We start from the raw sequence: 21,962 nt of genomic DNA on the forward strand, positions 1-21,962 counted from the left end.
CAAGATAATAACCATCTCCAACAAGAGGGAGTCTAACCACCTGCACTTTACATTCAATAGCATTACCATCATCAAGTCTTTCTTACTTATTATTACACAGAGAAGGCCATTTGGCTCATTGCATCTGTGCCTATTCCTGGCAATGCAATACCATTCCCCCTCTCATATTTTCCTGTAGCTTATTCCCTTTCACGTACTCATCAACTCTCCTTTTATCCTTTTGCCACTTACTGTAATTTACAGTAGGAAATTAACCTACCAGCACATCCTAGGGATGTAGGAGGAAACCAGAACACCAAGTTGAAGCCCCTGCAGTCACAGGGAGAATATGCAAACTCTACAAAGAGAGTACCTAAACTCAGGATCGAACCTGTGTCCCTACAGTGATAAACTAGTAATGCTACTTGCTGCACTATCATAGCCTGGGGCTCACCATTGACCATAAATTCAATTGGATAAATACAATGCCTACAAGAGCAGTCGGAGCCTAGCTATCCTGCAGTGAGTGACTCACTTGAAAGTCTTTCCGTCATCTGCAAAGCATAACTCAGGAATGTGACAGAATACCTTCCACTTGCCTGAGTAAAGCACCAACAATTCTCAAGAAGGTTGACACCATTCAAGCCAAAGCAGCTTAACTAATTGACACCCCATTCACGACTCTAACCATTTTTCCCTCACCACAGTGGATAGTGTGTTTACCATCTAATGCAGTTACTCACCTAGACTATTCTGACAGCACCTCCCAAGTCTCCTCCAATTTGGACACCAACCTGACTTGAAATGTATTAGCAGCCCTTCATTGTGTTAGGGTCTAAATCCTGGAACTGCCTTCTCGGCAGGAGTATATTATCTTCACCAGAGGGTGACCCAACACCACCTTCTCAAGGGTGATTAGTATCGGACTAAATACTAGCCATGCGAGCAATGCCCACATTCTGAAAAATGAAGAAATAACAATTTGAATAAATCCTTTAATAATTCATTAGACAGCACAACCTTAAACACATTTATCAAAATGTTATCTTACACTATAGCTGGGACACAAGAAATTCTGCAATGCTGGATGTATCTGGAGCAATACACAAAAAGTGCTGGAGGAACTCAGCAGGTCAGGCAGCATCCATGGAGGGAAATAAACAGTCAACATATCGGGCTGATACCTGTCATCAGGACTGGAAAGGAAGAGGGCAGAAGCCAGAATCATGGTTGGACCAACATTTCAGGTTAAGACCATGGTGGTTGTTTAGTATCTAAGGCATATGTAGAATGATATGCCCAAGAAATATTTAACAGTGAATGAGTGCAGCAAACATGAAAAGAACACAGAAAATGTTTAAAATTCATGGCAGACCCATTAATGTCTAAAAGTAAAAAGACTGGTTAATGATTTGGAAGAAGACCTTTTGTCAAAATGGTTGAAGGGAGGAGCTAAGGGTGGGACTAACAGCCAAATGGCGGGTTACTTTTGTATTCAGTTGGAGAACGTGAGAGGATTCATTCACATGTTTCCCAGATACAGAACACTGTCCATTGGCTGCTTAGGTTTGGAATTTCTACAGAGTTTCTGCTAATCCAGAATTTCCTGCATTCACAAATGATAACTTTACCCCTTACATAAACAATTCTGTAATGAACAAGATGTGTTTTTGCAAATTTAGAGCCTTACCCTCTGGAAATTAACTGTATGATCTTTAACGAGTGTGATTTAATTTCTGCCAGCAGTAAGTCATGAGAATTGAACATAATTATGGAAAAACATTATCTGTTTTGAATAGATCAGCTCACCCAGGGCCAGTTCTTGTGTGAGGTTATACAATTAATACTGACAAGCTATTCAACCATGAGCAGCACAGCTGTACTGAAACCTCTACACACACACACACACACACACACACACACACACACACACACACACACACACACACACACACACACACACACACACACTTACTTCAATGGTACTCTGATAGCTGTTAAGAACTAGTCCCTAGAATTAATCAGTAACATCTGAGGAAAAGAAGAAATTCATGGAAAACAAGCTCAATAGCTATAATGTCTGCAAAAATTGGTAGAATATTTGTATTAATTTAAGAAATAGACTGCCATGATCACTAAATTAAAAACATCCATTAATCTATATTTATCTAATTAACAGTTTCTGTTTCACTAATTTTATCATGTACCTATTGGAACGTGGATTCCCTTGGGCCAGTGCGCACAGCTGTGAGAGCTAATGTGTTAACATCTCTGATCTGGGTTTGTGACATATCAAAAACTGCATTATATTGGTCTAAGGCAGTGTCCTAGTACACAAGCCAACACAGGAGTTTTTGTATAAGGGATACATTTGCTACCTTTTATCTTTCTGCTTTAGGTAGTTAATTTATCAGAAAAATTTGCCTTTATGTAAAAGCATTGTGATTTCTCAGAAACATCTCAAATTTGTTTAGCCTCTTTGCTGAATGGAGTAACCTATCTACATTTGGAAAGACCATTTATGTAGCAATGGACATTTAAACCTGATTTTAATAGTGATTAAGAGAGGAATATTGTGTGGTGATCTCGCCGATCTTCTGTGAATGGTGCCATAAAGTTCTTAATATTCCTCTGAACAGGCAAATGGGATCCTGGTTCAGTATCTTGCCCAAAAAATGGTAGTTTGGACCAAACTATTGCTCTTTGCACTTTATTGTCAGATTTTGTTTGCTAAAATTAGGACATTATATTACATTAAAGTTACTAAACTACAAGTTGTTCTTATTTATTACAAACGCCTCCAACCCAGGCACTAGATCTTGGGTTATTGGGTGAGTGACAATGGCAAGAACATCACACATGCCATCACACAGATAAGGAGAATTATTGGACTGATCACTGGCTAATTTACTCTGTTATCTTGTTTACAAATAATGCCTTACGCCATACCATGTCATCCCATCTGCAGCCAGATGGTGTTATTGCGATTTCTCAACTCACACGTGCACATTGCTTACCTGAACCTCAAAACTGTAATTCCATCTGTCACCACTTCCCATCCAACGATTTAAGAATCCATGCTTGGGGGGTCATCAAATTCCCATTCCTTGCCTCCCCCCGGCTTTTATGTCCTACAAATCACAACTTGTTGGGACTGAAACTTGGTATCGCCTCTTCAATCTCTTCTCACTTGTACAATCTGCAGACACTGAAGATCTAAGCTTGGTGTCACTTGATCCCAACTTATCTCACTCATCTCTCACTTCCTACAAGGTAGAGGCTTTAGAAATTCTTGCATGTGGATCTAATTAGGATTTCTTACCTCCTTGATACCTTCTGCAGCCTATAGGTTGTTAAGATTCAAGCTCTTGTTCAATCCTATGTTTTTTCCCGATCCTTCTCGTTATCCTCAAACTGGGGCTGTGATCCAAGTCTGCCAACTGAAAAATGATATCCTGCTGACTGTTACATAAAGACTGAGGAGAGGAAAAAAAATACCTCACTTGGTCACGATTCACAGCAAAATCATGAACGATTCTTTCAGAAATAGCAATATTAGGAAATCATCCTGCATGTTGGTGTTGTAATCAGCCACTGCTGCAGATTTTTTTTATATAAATGTGAGTTTTAAATCTCTTTTATGTGAGGGGAATTTTCTTGAAAAATACCTTGCTGCTTGGAATTACAGATTCAAAACAGCTTTATTAAAATTTTACTTTTAAGATAATGTTTCTTTATTGTGGAGGCTTGCAAGGTCACATTTTAAACCCCACCCTGTTGCTTTGCCTAATATATTAAAATAAAAGGATGTGCCAGTTGATTTCTAGAGTTGTGGGCTACTGTGGGATAGAAATAGCCTTTGTGGTTCCAGTCTAGTTTCTCAGAATACTCAGCCTCTCTCGCAGTTTCACGCACCTGAAGAGTTTGTTTGATTCTATTCTGCTGGCTGCAATTCACCACCTCTCATCCTGTGTGATATATGAGCAGATGAACACACGTTGAGTGTGGCGAATGGCAGAACATGAGCAAAAAAAGTGATTCCAAAATGTGGGGGTGGGTGCCATGAACTGTTAGCTAGGACTCAAAGAAAATACATCCATTCCTAGTAGGGCAGAATGAGAATCTTGCTGAAGTAAATAAAATGCCAAGGGGCCTACTTGCGGTAAATCCTGGATCTTGCATTAAAATGATTGATGGCAGAAGTCATAAACATCAAACAATGAACCATAAATTCAAAGCAGATATTGAAAGGAATTTCTTAATGCTTTTTGAAAATAGTAAATATCTGATATCATCCACCAAAATGAGTAAGAAAGGTTACAGAGTTTGAAAGCATTTAAATCTAATCGGATATTATGCCCAGAAACTACTAGAGGGATGTGTTCTGAAATGGTGAATAATTTCCTATTCACATAAGTATTTTGACTGACTAAATTGTAATCCACTTTGTCCAGTTATTTTTCTGCTTAGTTCCTTTGTTTCCTGTGGTATGCACCTCCTGTAGTCAAATAGCTGGATGGATAACTTGCTTGAAGGCCTTGGGATGAGGAGAATGACATTGATGACTCTCTCTGAGTTTTCTTCCCTCCTCTGTGTAATGATACTCAGTTTCTGTGTGGGTCCTTACCCACAATAGCATGGCTGAAATCAGTAGCTGAAAGTGCAGAGTGAATCAGAGGTGCAGTTGAAAAGAAAGTATAAGGTAAATTGGAATTATGTCAAAGGAAGGTTGTAATATTTGATCTCACGCAGGATCAATGATTCCAATACGGCCAAGAAACGTTAATCTTATTTCTCCATGCAAGGTTAATATCTACCAGAATTAAAGCAATAGTTGTGAATATTACAACAGATATTAGTCCATATTACCAATTCCAGTAGCAGTTAGACAATGTGTACACCAGTGGTGTTTAGCAGGGTTGGGTTCCCCGAATTTACCCCAGTAGAGACCAGCAAGTATTCACTTTTTTCCCACAAGTACTTAAAGAGAATTAAGACTCCAACTCGCATTAAGATCCCTCTCGAGAGCATCTGATTGCTGCTTGGATCACAACTATGATAGCTGGGTTTCTACTCCGTATTTATATTAAAGTTTCTTCTGGGAGAGATTGTAGGGCAGAATAAAGGGTGGGATAAAGCCAGTCATTGGGATAAGATTTCTTCATTAGTCACCTGTACATCGAAACACACAGTGAGATGCATCTTTGCGTAGAGTGTGCTGGGGGCAGCCCGCAAGTGTCGCCATGCTTCCGGTGCCAACATAGCATACCCACAACTTCCTAACCCGTACGTCTTTGGAATGTGGGAGGAAACTGGAGCACCCGGAGGAAACCCACGCAGACACGGGGAGAACGTACAAACTCCTTACAGACAGCTGCCAGAATTCAACCTGGGTCGCTGATGCTGTAATAGCGTTACGCTAATCGAGACAGGTATGTACAGAGGAGACATGCTGGTAAATTAATTGGCTACTGTAAATTACCTCTAATGTATGTGGGTAGCAGGAGAATCAGGGACAAGTTGATTGGTATGCGAGAACAAGTTACAAGAAGGTATGTGAAGGAACAGGATTGTTCTGAGAGCGGACATAGACTCAATGGGCTGATGGTCTCCTTCTATGTCATGTTAATATGAAATAAGAAAAAAAAAGTAAGCCAAATCATAAAAATCACGTCTTCTGTCCATGAGCTCACTCCCTGATTATCCCTGCAGGTGCCCACAGTCTTATTGATTGGTTGCTAAGGAGCTGCATATTTCAGCAGAGTGCAGTTCAAGTGCCTCAGCATCTTATACTTACTCTCTCTGCATTAGCTTTCTTCCCAGTGTTCCTCTCAGCTGCCTCCATTTACGGTCACAAGATTTTATTTTTCTGTTTATCCTTGCACTAGGACTGAAATAGAAAGAAAAGCAGTGGATCAGAGAGCAGGAAAACAGACTGAGTGGTTGGGAAAGAACTGTAGAGGTAATAGGTAAAGAGGCACACTGGGCAGCTAATAAAGCTGCTGCCTCACAGTTCCAGAGACCCAAGTTCAATCCTGACTTCCGGTGCTGTCTGTGTGGAGTTTGCACGTTCCCCCCTACCAACAAGTAGATTTCCTCTGGGCGATCCACTTTCCTCCCACATCCCAAAACATGCGGGTTGGTAGGTTATTGGCCGGTGTAAATTGCCCCTCGTTGTGTAGGCAAGTGTTGGGATTGTGGAAGTTGATGGGAATGTTGGGAGGATAAAATGGGATTAGTGTAAAATCCTTGTATATGAGTGCATGATGGTCAGCATGTACTTGCTTAGCCTGTTTCCATGCAGTCTGACACTTTGTTTCTATGAATAAGAGTGCCAAATCTAGAAAGCAGCAGAAAAGATGCTTAAAATAACCATCCCCAGTGCTGTGGAACACACAGTAACAAAACATGATGAGATGAATCAATGTTTTTTTTGAAGCTTTATCTGCAGATAAAAGGTTTTTTTTTCAATTAGAGATTCATTACTTGTTAGGAAAAAGATCATTCTTATAGGTCACAATTTGGCATCAGATTAACAGCAAGACAAATGCCATGGTGAAAATCTAAAACTACAGATGCTGGAAATCTGAAATGGAGACAGAAAATGCTGGAATCACTCAGAGAAAAAGAATCAGTGTTTCAGATTGAAGACTCTTCATCAGAACAGGAATATTGTGAAAACAAGTTAGTTCAAAGTTGCAGAGACTGTGGGGGAGGGGTGGAAGGGACATAGGGAATACCTCTGATAGGCTGAGGCCAAGGTCGCCATGGTGATGTGTTGTTTAGGAAACAGTTTGGTTGATAGAATAATGAGGACAGTAAGAGAGAAAAAAAAACAAAGGGACATGTAAAAGCTGTGAAATGCAGGCTAGATCATTCCACAGACTGAAATAAAAGTGTTGGAAATGCTCGAAGGAAAAGGCCATATATGTGAAGAGAGAAAAACTGAGTTAGTGTTACAGATGGATAACCTTACAGAAGAATCGTCCGGTTCTGATAGAAGCAGGGAAAGTGGGTTACTGTAATTGTTGATTTTGATATGGAATCACAATCAGAATTGTTATCACTGACTTATATGATGTGAAATTTGTTTTGCAACAGCAGTACAATGCAAAGACATAAAATTATTATAAATTGCAAAAATAAATAAATAGTGCAAAAAAAAGGAATAATGAGGTAGTGTTCGTGGGTTCATTGACAATTCAGAAGGCTGAATGGAAGATAAGATGCTCAAATACTAGAGGCCACAGACAGATAAATCAGAGTGGGAGTGGGATGGAGAATTAGTGACAGGCACCCAGAAGCTGAGGGTTGTTCCTGTGGATTGAGTGAAGGTGATCCCCAAAATGGTCACCGAATCTGCATTTGGTTTCTCCAGTATGGAGGAGATCACATTGTGAGCACCAAATACAATACACAAGAGTGCAGTTGAATTGAAGGGCTGCTAGGTCTCTGGATGGTGGGAAGGGAAGGTGTTTGTATATCCTGTGGTTGCATGGGAAAGTTCCATGAAATAGGGAGTGGTTGGTGCAATGGAAAAGCAGTTCAGAGAATCAGGGAGGGAATGGATCCTTTAGAATGTTGAACAGGAAGGGAAGGGGAAGATGTGACTGGTGGTGGAATCTCAGTTAAGCTGGTGAAAATTGAGAAGAATGATCCATTGAATATAGAGGCTGGCGAGGTGGAAAATGAGAACCAGGGCAAATCTATCCTTGCATTGGCCAAGTGGAAATTGGATGAGAGCAGAGGTACGGGAAATAGATGAAGTCCAGTCAAGGGCTCTGTCACCCATAGTAAATTGGAAACCATGAGGTTCAGGAAGAAGAAAAATCTCTCAGAGGTACCCTTGTGGAAAGCCTCATCATCAGAGTAAGTATGACAATGATGGAGGAACTGGGAGAATGGGATGGCATCACTACAGGAGACAGAATGGATGGAAGCAAACAAATTGCCTGTGTAGAAACTGTACAGCAAGTTCAGGTGAGGACAGGTAGACAGGTAACCTTAGTCATCCAAAAGTTGCTATCAAAATCATACCACCTACCATCTGTGTAAAACTGCCATCTTGCAGCCTTCTTAAATTACAAATTTGTTTATACATTTCCTTTCTATTTCTCACTTCCTGTAATCGAACCTTGCAACATCAAAACTCTTTCAATGGGATAAATTTAGGCTGTCCAGAAAATTACCCAGTTTATTTCAGTCAATATATCTTTTTAATGACATCAGTTTTAAATACTACCTGTCAGCTCCCAGGCATTTAAATGAACTGTTACACCACTTCAGTCACACCCCTCAAGAACTTAATTATTGTTGGAGACTTTAAAAATGTAAATTTTAGGTTAAAAATGTTTCTTTTTGACATTTCTTTTTTGTCCCTTTTCTTTTTTCTCTCTCTTAATCCCCTCTCTTATTTCCTTTTAATTTTTCTTGCTGTATCTCTTTCAACATTGCATTCACCCACTCTATTCTAGACTTCTTTTCCAATCCTTATAATGTTAATTTTACAGTGGTCAAATTTAGTGGTTAAGGGAATAGTTGCTCGTCCTGTCCATGCAGATCCCAGATTCCTCTACTGTGCTGCTATCTATTTATATTCATACAAGGGATGTAGGATTTGTAGGCTGAGCCAGAATTTAATTGCCCATGCCTAGTTGCCCTTGAGAAGATGGTGGTGAGCTGCCTTCTTGAACCACTGCAGTCCTTGAGGTGTGGGTGCACCCACAATGCTGTTAGGGAGAGAATTCCAGGACCTTGATCCAGCGACAGTGAAGAAACGGTGATAAATTTTCAAGTCAGGATGGTGTGTGGCTTGGAGGGCAACTTCCAGGGGGAGGACTGCGCTGGGGACGAGACGGTCGCCCACCTCTTTGTGGGCTGTGAGTTTGCGAGGAGGGTGTGGCGAAAGATGCAAGGGTCCTTGTCACGTTTCATCCCCAGCAGCTGCGTAACAGAGGATTCTCTGATCTACAGGCTGTTCCCGGGGACGCACACAGACACAGACATCAACCGTTGCTGGAAGGTCATCAACTCGGTGAAGGACGCCCTTTGGTCTGCCCAAAAATTGTTGGTCTCCCAGCACTGTGAGATATCCATAGGGGAATGCTGCCGACTAGCACATTCCAGGCTGCAGGAGTACGTGCTGAGGGACACACTGAAGCTGGGTGCAGCCAACGCAAGGGCTTGGTGGGGAAGGACGAAAGTCTAGGGTTCTTCTGCCACAGGAGAGGGAGGGCGGGGTCAGGCAAGGAAGCCCCTTAAATATTGTAAATATGGGATTGGGGTATCACCCCAGGGAGTCACATGAGTGGCATCGGTGATGTGGTTTTTTATTTAAATAAAGTAACACTAAGAATGGATCTGTACATGAATGTAAAGGTTTGCACTGTTTTATTATTGTATATAGTTTCTTTTATTATGAATAAAATTTATTTTGTTTAAAAAAAACTTCCATGGGGTGGTGGTGTCCTCATCCTTCTAGCTGGTAGAAGTTGTGGGTTTGCATGCAAGGAATTATGTAAAACATGTAAAAACCTAAATGTGCAAGTCTAACTAAAGGCAGATGCCATCAGATCTCCTGCTAGAGGAAAACTATGCTCAGATCTCTTGTAATGTTATTAAAACCTCAACTGAATTGTTTTTTTTTCATTCATTGATTCTTTCTGGCAGGCACATGAAACAAATGCAGAATTGCCATATTAAAACACTGATGATAGTTCAAAAAATAGTTTTGTTTTGCATGTAAAAAGCATTGGAATGTTTAAGGTTATAAAGGAGAAACATAAATGCAAGTTTTTTTTTCTCTTTTACGTTTGCAAGGAGACCACAGCTTGCTTCTTGGGGGCAGCAGAGTGGCGCAGTTAGTACAGCTGCTGCTTCACAGCTCCAGTGACCTGGGTTCAATCTTGACCTCCAGTGATGTCCATGTGGAGTTTGTGCATACTCCCTGTGATTGCATTGGTTTCCTGAGTGCCTCACCTCCCAAAGACATGGAGGATGGTAGGTTAATTGGCCATGGTAGATTGCCCCTAGTGTGTAGCTGAGTGGTAGAATCTGTGAGGGGGGTGGGGTGGGGAAGAGGGTTGATGGAAATGTGGGCCTAATAAAATAGGATTATTGTAAGTGGGTGATTAATTGTCAGCACAGACTCAATAGGCTGGAAGGCTTGTTCCGTCTTGTATGTCACCTGAAATTGAAAAGATAGATCAAAAGAAAACTAAGCTGAGATCATCAGCCAAATTTCATGTCTGGCTCTGAAGGTTCCTAGCTTATGGCCCCTTAAATGATCAGCCACACTTGAATGAATGTGGAGCTCTAGTTGGAGACAACAGTAGTGAAACGAGATGATTCCCACCATGTCCTATTATTCAAAGTCAAAGTTGAGTTTATTATCATCTGCACAAGTTCATGTGTGCACATGTGCAATGAAAAACTTACTCGCAGCAGCATCACAGGCACATAGCATCAGATAAGCAGCATTCACAAGATAAAAACATAAATTAAACATAAATTATGCACAATTTTTACAAGAAAGAATGCAATTAGAACAAAACAAAGTCCATTTTAGTGCAAAGTGGTGTACTGTTGCTAACCTGTAGTGATTAGGTTTTGCCGGTTGGTTCAAGAACTGAATGGTTGAAGGGAAGTAGCTGTCCTTCAACCTGATGGTATGGGACATTCCCAGATAAAACTAGGAATGGCAATAATTAAAGAGCAAAAAACTACGGATGCTGAAAATGTGAACTAGAAACAGAAAATGCTGTAAATACTCAACAGGTCAGGCAGCATCTGTGCAGGGAGAAACAAGTTAAAATTTCAGGTCAGTGCTGCAACAGTGAGATACAAAACAGAATAGTTGCTAGAAATCTGAAGAAAACAGAATGCTGGAAATACACAACAGACCATGCTGCTTCTATGGAGAGAGAAAAATGGATTTAACATTACAGATTGTTAGGTTAGCAAATACACTTCATCTGTTTCCATGACAACAAGAGCTACCAAGGAGCAGAGGCAATGATGCTCAGTTAGCAACTTGACCGTACAGAAGAGAATTGAGAGGAAGTCTCAAAGGGCAATGCTGGGAGATTCAACAGGGGATAGATGCCCAACACAGGAGGGGTAGCTGATGCCAGGGAATGTATCCAGCTGTTCCCGGATCCTGATTCCTTTTAGAGTAAGTTTGTTGAACACAGATGTTCAGATTTTGGTGTGGCCACAGAAGACAATAAGTTTCCTGGTGAAAGTGTGCTGACTGCTCAGGGCTAAGTTAATGGGTGACATGACTGTGTCTTCAGCCTGGACTTTCCAGTCTTTGGGAGAAGTTTGTCAGGAACTCCTGCACAGAAAATCTGTAAGATTATGGATCAGGCTCTCTTAATGGGAGCCCTGGTTATAAGTCTGAATGACTCTGGAGGGGCACGTATTCAGGAAGGTGTGGAGATCGATGACTTGTAATCAGCACTGTCCAATTCTGACACAAGTTGGAATTAAATACTGAGCTCTGAGGAATGTGACATGCCTGGGGCTTACATTGGACTTCACTGAAGCAGCCAATTTCATAGAAATCCAATTGGGAATGGGCCGGAGAATTAAAATGACAATGGGGGAGGCTTGGGGAAGTGTGGTACCTGCGGGGAAAAGGGTTGATGGAATGGAGTTAGCCATGCCTCATTGACAGCAAGCTCACCCAGGGATTCTGATGAAGGATTAACTGGTTTCTCTTTCCACAGACGATACTCGATGGGCTGAGTTCTTCCAGCATTTCTCCTTTTGTTTCAAGGATTCCACTGTCTCTCTGGAAATAAATCAGACTAGCAATTAAGAGGAATTTTGGTGGAGCTCTGCACTGATGGAGGTGCATTTTTTCGGTGCAACATTAAACTGCAACCCCGCCTCCTCTCTCAGACAGGCAAAAAAAAATTCCATTGACACAATGCAAAGAGAGTAATATCCCCCTCAACCAATAGCCGACACAGACGTTATGGTCATGCCATTTATGTCATTGCTAAATGTGGGAGCTTGCTATGCACAAAATTTGCTTGCTTTTACAATAGTTCTTACACTTCAAAATCTCTTGCGGTCGCCGCCAGTTGTTAGGTAAATGAAAGTTACCTACTCTCTCTCCTTTCCATTATCCAGCCCTCCCCCATTTCCCCAGACCTAACATGAAATAAGAAACAGTCTCTTTCAGGGCAGACCAATTGACGTCATCCATCCTATTTGAATGATTGCTCCAGCATTGAAAAGGCTGGCTACAGTATGGACATTGACTGCTCATGACAGGAACTCGCCCTGGTTTACCCCCCAAATGTCATTGAACAAGCCCGAGGGCCGAATGGTTCGTTGCTCTTGTTTCCCGATTCCTCTGCAGACACCGAGACTGGTGTGCATTTAGAATTGATTCTATTTAGAATTCGAATTTCGAACATTTGCTGCTTTCTTTTCTTCTTTCCTCTCCATTTTAAATCTCCAGCTTTGAAATTATTGCCAAACAACAGGTGTTTAAACTACAAATTCCCAACCATAGAAACCACAAGCGCCGGCAAACTCCCAGCCTCTGCTGTAGTGAATGGAACTCCCATCAGTTGTGGGCGGGAGGCAAGACTTAGAACGATGAATCTTTCTTAGTGCAGTGGAATCAATCAAACACCAAAACATGTTTAAAATATTTATTTTAACCTACAGAGAAATATTTCCAAAATATCCAAATCCTTCCACTCGTTTTTTCCTGTTAATACTGCAGTAAAAAAAATCCCAAACCAAATGAAAGCATTTGAGCAGAAGATTTTTCTAAATGAACTGTTTTGTTTTAGAATCCCAGCTGTGACGACGCCTCTCTTGTTGTATTTAAAAGGGTCACAGTTTTTGTCGAGAAAGTGGTGAGCAACTATTTTTTTGGCAGGAGGACAAAGATTAATTTCCTGACGATAAAATATGCAAAGTACCCCATTATATCATGACATATAAAATATAAACAGTTTTGAGGAACGATCTAAATCCGGACATTAATGTAGTTTAACCGCTGTACTCTTTAACAATATTTAGTTGAGGCAAATTATGATTTTAAAAAAATTCTTTAAAACGGAAATGCCTCTTTAAAAGAGGGATTGCCATCCAGAACAGCCGTCTTGGAAATCCCTGATGTAAACAAACCGCCCACTTCTATCAGAATGCCGAAGATGGCAGCGCGCTGCCCAAACGATCTGTACAAAGCAAGGGTTTTACCAGAACACTGGTGTGCATGTAATTCGCTCAGTTAATGTTTCACCTGCTGATCTGAGTAGCCACCGGGACCGTCACCATCAGTGAGGTACAATTTTAAAAGGTAAGTTACTATCAGAGGAAATAATGTTGCCAGTGTGGCACTGGGTTGGAAAAGATACAAAGAGAAGCTCTTTGTAACATGTCATGAATTGATACTGTACTGTAGAGGTTTGCGCCACCACGTGGTGCTTCTGCGGGGAGTGAAATTGCAACATTGTTCAGTTTGGTGTAAGTTACAAAGAGAACAGTCTGGGTAGAGTGAGTGAGACAACCACTGCCAGATGGGGTCCCAGGATCGACCAACAATACGTGAGTGCAACCTTTCGCGCACACACCCACACAGACACGAACAGCGGGTTAGAACAACAATCAATCTTTTCTTTCTATCTTTCGTCCTTCACACAAGACACAAACACTCAGCCATATTTTTTTTCTCTCCCTCTCTCGTTTGGACCCCGATTTAATTATTGCCCCACCTGCTTGAACTGTGCATTCTGACGGTTACCTGAACGGCTTTGCTCCTTAATACGTTTACTTGACAATCGTGTTTTAAAAATCGGCAACATTTTTCTTGCCTTGTCTTACTGTTCGAGGCGAGATGCTGGGTTGGACCGGAACAAGTGCGCAGGCGTTTTCATACGCCGAGAAAATCAGCCTGAGTCTGTGCTGTGGCGAGCATCCAGATTTAATATTTTCTCAAGTCTGGTTTAGTATAGATTACTCTGCGGGATTTCTCTATATTGGAATAAATCTCCTGCAAACGGAATTCCAAATATTTAAAAGAACAATTTAGTGTTATTTTTAAAAATCCGTTGTGAATCTAAGTCATTTCTTTTCAACAATTAAGAAACTTTAGATAAATTCGAGCTTTGCATTTTTTATTGTTTAATGTCGCAATGATAAACAGCGCGGCTTTACATAAATTTTACTTTGTAAAAGTTCCAAGATCATAAACATACATGTTCCGCTGAATATTAGTAATGAGCTCCCCACACTAATATCATCCTGAAGAAAATATTTACGTATTTATTTGAAGAATATACCCTATAAATCTTGCATCCAATGGCTGAAATGATCGATAGAATGCAGAGCGCAATTGATGTCAGTAAATGCCATAAACACCAGCCGACCCCGTTGGGGGTTATTCCTGGAGTTGTCTCGGGTTTTCTTGACCTGCATCCAATTCCACATTCAATATCGTTATGGGTTTGAATTTATTACCTTATCTGATTATTAAACAATGTTCCACATTTAAACTCCATTCTACTGTGCTGGAGAAAGATTTGCATTTAACTAGCGCCTTTCAGGATTCCCAAAGCAATTTACCCACAAGTAATCGTCATTATAATTCAGGAAGCACACCAGCCAATTTACCAACAGAACGTTCTCACGGATTATGATGTAATACTGAAAAATAAATTACGTTATCATTAATATCTCATTGATCAAATGTATCATTAGATCATCACTGCTTCCCTTCTGTGGTCTCTTGTGTCAACAGAACACCAGAAATAACTCCCCCGCTCCATTTTGAACTAATGCAATAGGATTGCTTACCTCCATACTGAGAGAGTTGATGGGACCTCGTCTTACACCTTGTCAGGAAGACAAGCCCTCAGCCTTGTGCTTGAATGATAGCCTAGAATTTTGCGCTTAAGCCTCTAGTGTGGGACTGAATCTCAGAACCCTGCCACTCACAGAACCACAGCTAATAATGGGTCTCAGTGGGGTTTTGGAGTGTGTCATTTGCCTTGATACCATGGTGCAGCATTTCTGATTGCTATCCAGTGACCTGCCCTGCTAATGGTGTGTGTGTGTGTGTCTGTGTCCATGTCTGCATGCTCAACTCTACACATTCTTTGCTTAGGCTCAAGATTCATTGTGATGACCTAGCTACAGGGCAGTCAGCTGATAATGTAGCCACTGTATCTCGGCACAGTCAGCCATTCAGCAGCAGGAGAGGTTGAAAAATTAGGAAGAGTGTATTGAGATCAAAAGAGGGTTGTACTGTTTTCATGATGTGAACAACACTGGTATTACCTGTCTTTAACTGCTTCTGAGAAAGTGTTGGCGAGCTGCCTTCTTGAACTGCTATAATCTACATGGTTGAGTGCTGTTAGAGAGGGACTTCTGGCATTTAGACCCAACCATGATGAAGAAATGATGATGTATTTTCCAGTTAAGATGGTGTGTGATTTGGACATGACACTTGTTGTTGATGGCATTTCCGTGTGTCTGTTCCCCTTGTCCTTCTGGGAGATAATTTTGAAGAAGCCTTGGTGAGTTGCATTTTGCAGCTTACATGTTGTAGTTGGTAGAAGGTGTGCACTCTTAGAAGTGGGTACCAATCAAGTGAGCTGCTTTGTCCCAGATGGTGATAAGTTTTTTGAGTGCTATTGGAACTGCCCTGTAAGTGGAGATTATTTCACTCCATCCTTGTTTCTTGTAGCTGCTGGAAAGACTTTGTAGAGTCAGGAAGTGAGTCATTCATTGCAGGATTCTCAGCCTCTGACCTGCTTTCATAGCTGCATTGTTTATGTAATGTCCAATTAAGTTTCCACCCCAGACATTCTCTCTTCTCCCCTGCCCCATCAAGCAGGAGATACAAAAGCCTGAAAGCACATACCACCAGGCTCAAGGACAGCTTCTATCCCACTATTATAAGACTATTGAATGGTTCCCTAGTAAAATAAAAAATGGACTCTTGACCTCGCAATCTACCTTGTTATGGCCTTGCACCTTATTGTCTACCTGCACTGCACTTTCTCTGTAGCTGTTACACTTTATTCTGCATTCTGTTATTGTTTTACCTTGTACTACCTCAATGCACTGTGGAATGAATTGATCTGTATGAATTGTATACAAGCTTTTCACTGTACTTTGGTACATGTGAGAAAAATAAACCAATTCCAATTCCAAACCCCTCCATCTCCTGCCCAGCAACCAGAAGTCAGTTGCCAATCCAGCTGTATATGCTTTAGTGTCATAGAAACAGGCCCTCTGGCCCACCAAGTTGACACCAACCATCAACCACTGATTTACACTAACCCTACATTAATCTTTTTTTAAACTTCCCCCTACATTCTCATCAACTCTCCCCAGATTCTACCACCCACCTGCACACTAGGGACCAACTAACTTGCATCTTTGGGATGTGGGAGAAACCCACGCGGTCACAGGGAGAATGTGCAAACTCCACGCGGACAGCACCCGAAGTCAGGATTGAACCTGAGTCTCTGATGCTGTGAGGCAGCGGCTCTGCGAGCTGTGCCTCTGTAGGGGATTTGCAGTTAAACAGCTTAAGTGTACTGTGAAACAATAATATAATTTGTAACCTATGATTCACAGAGTTCATATGGCCAATGTGCAATGGAATGAGAACAACATAAATAGATTCATAGCAGCAAATTTACCAGTAAATTCAATACAAAGGCAACTCTGATTTGTTTGGCATTTCCTCAACCAATTGAGTTGTGAGGGACTGCTGCATTGTCAGAGGTGCTGTCTTTTGAGCAAAGCTCTAAATTGAGGGCCCTGTCTCACCTTTCAGATATATGTTAAAAGATAATTCTGCTGATGTCCTAGATGATATTTCTCTATCAGTACCACAAAAACGGATGATCTGGTCATCTATCTCAGTTATGTTCTATTCTCCTTAATGTGCTGGTAATTTGCCTGCAGAGCATGGAGTGCACTTCAGAAAGATTTAACTGGTTGTGGCTTACTTGGCATGTTGTGGGATGTGAAAGATTTCTAAAAACATTAGGTCTTTCACAGCAGTGGCACTTGTGTCAGTTTTGTTTTGCTTAAATCTTTGAGTAATTCCTGTGTTAGGCAAAAGGGGATGTGTCAAAATATTCTCAGATTAGGCAAAAGGGGATGTGTTGAATAATTCTCACGTAGGGTGAATGGGGAAGGGTTGAATAATTCTAACACTACCTTGGACTGTATATTTTTTCTTTCACTCGATCTTGCACTAGTGTTGTTGATTTTGTTATTTATTTTACACGTGTATGTATAGTTTATGTTAATTTAAGTCTATGTTAATTTATGTTTGTCCTCGTAATGTACTGTGCTGTTGCTGCAAAAAGCTAATTTTCATGGCATTTCGATAAGGTCAGATACCTTTATTAGTCACATGTACATCGAAACACACACTGAAATTCACCTTTTGCGTAGAGTGTTCTGGGGGCAAGCCCGCAAGTGTAGTCACACTTCTGGTGCCAACATAGCATGCCCACAACTTCCTAACCCGTACGTCTTTTGGAATGTGGGAGGAAACCGGAACACCCGGAGGAAACTCACACAGACAAGGGGACAACATACAAACTCCTTACAGACAGTGGCCGGAATTGAACCTGAGTCGCTGTCGCTGTAATAGTGTCACACTAACTGCTACACTACTGTGCTGTATGTATGCCTATGACAATAATTAACTTGAACTTGAATAATTCTCATGTTAGGCAAAAGGGGGAGGTTTCAGAGACAATTACAACATAATTTTCTGCACAGTCCCTGCACTTCAGAAGAACTTGATTGGCTGTAAAATGTCTTGAGAATGAACTGAAGCCATCTAAAACCTTCCCTATTTGCCTAACATGAGATTAAACTTTGAGCTAAGTAACATTTTCAACCAAAAGATGCATTGTTTTTTTAAAAAACACAATGTTGAGCTTTGTTCACCTTGTCTTCACATCCCTTGGCACAGTAGCAGTAATGTAAGTTGATTTCAGCCTTTCCAACACAAACATCCTTTCTGACCCCCTGTTGCCTCCTTAGCCCATGGTACAGGAGAAAGTAAAATAAAGAATTATATTTCATGGCCTTGGTACCTCAAAATACCTTGCAGCCAATTAAGCAGAAAGTAAGATGCTGGAGGAACTCAGTGGGTCAGGCAGCATCTGTGGAAGCAAAGGTATAGCTGACGTTTCAGGTCAAGACCCCGCAGCAGGACCTAGAGTGTAAAAGAGAAGGTAAACAGTATAAAGAGGTGAGGGGGAGGAGTGAGGCCAATTAAGCCAATTAAATTCTTTTGAAGTACAGCCATGGTACAGAACCCCTGACAAAGGCAAAACAACCACCTATTTGTGTACCGCAAGATCCCACAAGTGGCAATGTGATAACAACCAGATCATCTGTTTTAATGGTGTTGATTGAGGGATAAAAATTGACACTGGGGATAACTCTTCTGCTCCACTTCAAGAATTGTCCTGAGATCTTTTACATTCACTTAAGAAAGCAGGTTTCATTTTAATGTCCACACTGGGTATCAAGCAGCAGGGAGCTGATGGAAAGAAATATCTAGCTTTTCTTCAGCATTTTTCACAAGATTGTCCCAACGAGCTGTCCAGCCAATGCAGTGCAGTCAATGGTGAAATGTAGGAAATATGGCAACCAATTTGGGTGTAGAAAAATCCCACAAACAGTAATGCAATAATGACCAGGTAACAGTTCTTCAGTGATATTAGCTGAGTGGCAAACATTGGCCAGGACACAGTACGGGGCAGGCATGGTAGTGTAGCGGTTAGCGTAACGCTATTACAGTACCAGCGACCCAGGTTCAATTCCGGCCACTGTCTGTAAGGAGTTTGTACATTCTCCCCGTGTCTGCATGGGTTTCCTTCCGGTGCTCCGGTTTCCTCCCACATTCCAAGGACATACTGGTTAGGAAGTTGTGGGCATGCTATGTTGGCACTGGAAGCATGGCGACACTTGTGGGCTGCCCCCAGAACACTTTACGCAAAAAGATGCATTTCACTGTGTGTTTTGATGTACATGCGACTAATAAAGATATCTTATCTTATCTTATCTTACCTTAAGAGGATTGCCATTTCTCCTTTGTTCCCACTTCCATATGATCTCTTATATCAGTCAGAGAGAGCAGAATAAGCCTTGCTTTGCTGTCCTTGGTGTAATGTATCAACGCAAAATGCAACACCTCTGACAACATAGCAAACCCCTGCCCACCTCCCTCAGTCCATCTTTCTTCATAATCTCCAAAAGATATTGTAGATTAGTTAATAGGTAACTTGTTGGGTAGCAATCCTACTGGATTGGGGAGCACATCGTCTTTTAACTTCGCCTGATACTTATTTCAATGCGGAGTATAATCGGCCAGAGTAGAAAAATTAGCATTTAAACTAACGCTGTTGGATTATCAGAGAAGCAAAGGACTGCTGATGCTGGAATCTAGATGAAAAACACGATGATGCTGGAGGAACTCAGCAGGCCAGGCAGCCACCGTGGAGAAAAGCAGGCGGTCAACGTTTCGGCTCAGGACCCTTCCCCAGGACTGTAGATAGGAAAAGGGGAAGCCCAATATATAGGAGGGAAAAGCAGAGCAATGATAGGTTGACAAAAGACGGGAGGCAGGGTGGGCACAAAGTGGTGATAGGTAGATGCAGGTAAGAGCATCATGGAATGATGTATCATATGAGATAGAATCTCTTACCTACTAATAGTAGGTGAGAGATTATCCATGTGCAGACTGGGTTAAGTTGCTTCAATGTGTGAATGTAACTCTTCAGCTGTGACTCTGCATACTCTATCTGTTGTGTATATCTCTTCAGTTGCCTGTTGCATGCAGTGAGCTCTATTTTTCTACAGTATTTAGTCCTGGATAGATGCCCTAATCCTGATATTGTCAGTTAAAGCTGCCGTATAACCTATTTTTATGGTGTTCATAATTGACAGATGTCAGTTGCTTCAATTTGAAATTCACAGGGCTTTTGAACAAATCATCTAATCCACTAGGGCTGATTATCAGTCATTGCTTGCAAGCTGGCATCTAAAGTTTACTATTCAGAATTTGTTTTGAATAATTTTTGTTTTGAATAAATACTTCATAGTTTTTTCTGAAGTTTTTAGGCAGTCGTTTCCAGTTGTGTTATGCAATGTCCCAGTGAGCACTTTCGATAACTCTCACACCAGTAAAGATGGTCTTTGGTTCTGCAGACGGATTTATCATCGGCAAATATTTGCCACACACTTCATTAAACTCAAAGACTGATGCCAAGTTCAAATAGATGTGTGGGAAATGATTAGGACTTGGACTAGTGAGCATTCAATTGGCATGGGAAGTTTTATGGGTCAACATGACACTAAGGGAATGGGAAACATTAATCCAGTTTGCAGTTAAAACACAACAATGGCATGTACACAAAGTGTTGGAGAAAGACAAATTCCAGATTGGCATCTGGAAACAAATATTCAGATTCCTTTAGCTAGTTGTTCACTTCTCCCATTCATTCCTCTACCTGCCTCTTCCTCCCCATGTTTCATCTACCCATCATCCCCTCCCCATCTGGTTCCACCTGTCAGCTACCAGCCTCTCTCCCACCCCTCTTTGTACTGCAATATACTGGCACTCTTTCCTCTTCCCTCATGGTCCTGTTGCAGAGTGTCCACCCAAAATGTTGACCCACACTTTTTGACCCACTGAGTTCTTGCAGTGTTCTGGTTTTTCTTGTTCCAGATTCCAGCACCTGTAGTCTCTCTTGCCTTCCCTCGAATAGTGACTGCTGCTTGAGATGGTCAGTGAGGGAAACAGACTAAATGTGTTTGAAAAAAACAACAGGGTATCATTGATGAAGACTCTGTATTTTTCTTTGAAACATATTGGCTGAATGTAGGGGCAGGAGGAGGCCATTTTGCAGTCAATCAATTAGATTACAGCCAATTCTGTGTTTTAACTTCATTGGAAAGTTTTGGTTCTTTACCTAACCCTGTTGTTAATTGACTGTAATTTAGTAACCTGGAATTACAATTGTTCTGCCAGAGCTGTACTGCAGTAACCAGTTTTTGGAGGCACCCCACAGACAGTCACTGGTTCTACTCCTCTGCAAACCGTATGAAGGAAATCTGGTTTATTAGAATAAAGCCACAGAATTAATGTGGTGACATTCCCTTAGTCACTGGGCAGGATGCCCATGGTATCAGGTCGGGTGGTGGCTCTGCCACATAGTGATCAGTTTACAGTAAAACTGGTTGGACTATAAAACAACTTTTTTAAAAAAAAACTCCTGTCAAACATACAGATTGAGTTAAAAATGCTTGCAATTAGTATCTATGATTCAATGTGTGACTTTAACACTTCAGATACTTTTGGCTTGATGTTTTTGTACCCTGTTCATAGCATAACCCTACACTGTAACAGAAATGGGAAATTCTTTGCATAGTTGAGTTTATTATCATATGTACAAGTATACACAGGTGTAATGAAAAACCTACTTGCAGCAGCATCACAGGCACATAGCATCAGATAAGCAGCATTCACAAGAAAACCTTAAATTAAACGTACACAATTTTTACAAGAAAACACAGAACAAAAAAAAGTTTATTTTAGTGCAAAGTTGTCATAGTGTTGCTAAACTGTAGTGATTAGGGTTGTGCCGGTTGGTTCAAGAACTGAATGTTTGAAGGGAAGTAGCTGTTCCTGAACCTGGTGGTGTGGGACTTCAGGCTTCTGTACCTCCTGCCCGATGGTAGCTGCGAGAAGATGGCGGCATAGCATTTGGTTCAGTGTATTTTTTATTCATTCATGGGCTATGGATGCTGGGAATGCTGGTATTTATTTGTCCATCCCTTATTTTCCCTGAAGTTAAATATTAATCACTACACTCACATATAGGCCAGATTGGCGCTGCCTCAGAAGGCAACATCCATCATCAAAGATTCCCACCATCCAGTCCATGCCATCTTCTCACAGCTACCTTCGGGCA

The 21,962-nt window shown here is 41.2% G+C and overlaps 1 protein-coding gene and 1 long non-coding RNA gene across 6 annotated transcripts in view; one reads left to right on the forward strand and one right to left on the reverse strand.

Moving 5' to 3' along the window:
* Window positions 1-963: 963 nt before the first annotated feature.
* On the reverse strand, window positions 964-13,867 carry LOC127583115 (uncharacterized). Of its 3 annotated transcripts, none has more exons than XR_007958211.1 (3): window positions 13,748-13,867; window positions 5,777-5,869; window positions 964-4,633 (listed from the first exon to the last, which is right to left on the reverse strand). It is a non-coding gene; the product is annotated as an uncharacterized LOC127583115 (long non-coding RNA). The 3 variants fall into 3 exon arrangements; XR_007958210.1 differs by having other exon boundaries at window positions 1,006-4,633; window positions 13,719-13,835; XR_007958209.1 differs by lacking the exon at window positions 13,748-13,867 and adding an exon at window positions 11,666-11,750 and having other exon boundaries at window positions 1,006-4,633.
* The window catches only part of LOC127583114 (TANK-binding kinase 1-binding protein 1-like), a 108,811-nt gene continuing 100,007 nt past the window's right edge, over window positions 13,159-21,962 (forward strand). The window contains exon 1 of one of the 3 annotated variants that reach the window (XM_052038875.1): window positions 13,159-13,303. The gene's annotated coding sequence lies outside the window, so the exon portion shown is untranslated. Of the gene's footprint in view, window positions 13,304-13,450; window positions 13,552-21,962 lie in introns of those variants that run through there. The other 2 variants (XM_052038876.1, XM_052038877.1) reach the window with 2 other exon arrangements.

The sequence above is a fragment of the Pristis pectinata genome, chromosome 25, assembly GCF_009764475.1.
Source record: "Pristis pectinata isolate sPriPec2 chromosome 25, sPriPec2.1.pri, whole genome shotgun sequence".
Lineage (NCBI taxonomy): Eukaryota > Metazoa > Chordata > Chondrichthyes > Rhinopristiformes > Pristidae > Pristis > Pristis pectinata.